Source organism: Propithecus coquereli, unplaced genomic scaffold, assembly GCF_000956105.1.
Source record: "Propithecus coquereli isolate 6110/MARCELLA unplaced genomic scaffold, Pcoq_1.0 Scaffold13, whole genome shotgun sequence".
Taxonomy (NCBI): domain Eukaryota; kingdom Metazoa; phylum Chordata; class Mammalia; order Primates; family Indriidae; genus Propithecus; species Propithecus coquereli.
In genome coordinates this window covers 13,351,557-13,352,594 of record NW_012137191.1, presented here as the reverse complement: position 1 = coordinate 13,352,594, position 1,038 = coordinate 13,351,557, and positions in this window count along the sequence as shown.

The following is a 1,038-nucleotide window of genomic DNA, read 5'->3' as shown; positions in this document are numbered from 1 at the left end:
ACTTTTTCTATGCACATGTACAAACACAATTTAAAAATGGGACAATTACTGAAAACATTATTTAGTAATTTACTTTGTTCAGTTAATATTTCACGAATATCTTATGGTGGCAATGCACTTTCATCCTCATCATATTTTAAAGATGGGATTTCTTTATGTTTTTCCAGGCTGGTCTCAAACTTCTGGGTTCAAGAAATCCTCCCACCTCAGCCTCTGAGACCCTGGCACTACAGGCCTGTGTCACCATGCCTGGATGTGCATCCTCATCAGTTTTATGATGATATTCTGTGGGGTGAGTGTGCCACAGCTCATTTAACCCACATTCTATTATCAGACACTTAGGCTATTTCCCAATTTTCCATATTACAAGCTTTGTTGCAAGACTCTTTCTGTAATTAAACCTTTGCACACATTATTATTTAATAATCATTTTCTTGGAGTCCATTCTTAGAAATTAGAGACTTTGTAATTTTTGTATCTTAGACAAAATAGAAAAGAAACATCTTGGCTATGGTAAAAGGGAATGGGGATGAGGGCATAGTTTGTTACTGCTTCTTGTACTGTACACTTTTTAGGATGGGGCACTCTTTAACCTGGGGATCTCACAAGGAAATGAATATCTTACCTGAAATGATAACTTGCTGTGTGGTTATTTCTATACAAAAAAGGTCAGTTGGAAAATGCTTGTTGGCAAACAGGTAGGTTGTGGGGACTGAGTAGACACTGTCACCCTGACAAGACTGTACAGAAGTGGTTCTCAACTGGGGACGATTTTGCCCCCCTAGGAGATATTCGGCAATGTTGGGAGACACTGTTGATTGTCTTGACTGGCGTGGAGGTGCTCCTGGCATCCAGTGGGTAGGGGCAGGGATACTGCTAAATGTCCCGTGATGCACAGGACAGCCCTGCAACAAAGAGCGACCTGGCCAGAATGTCAGTATTACTGAGTTTGAGAAACCCTGATGTAGAACAGAAAAAACAGGAAGTATCAATGTGTCTCTTGAAAACCATGGGTACAAGATTGAAAATTTTGTAAAT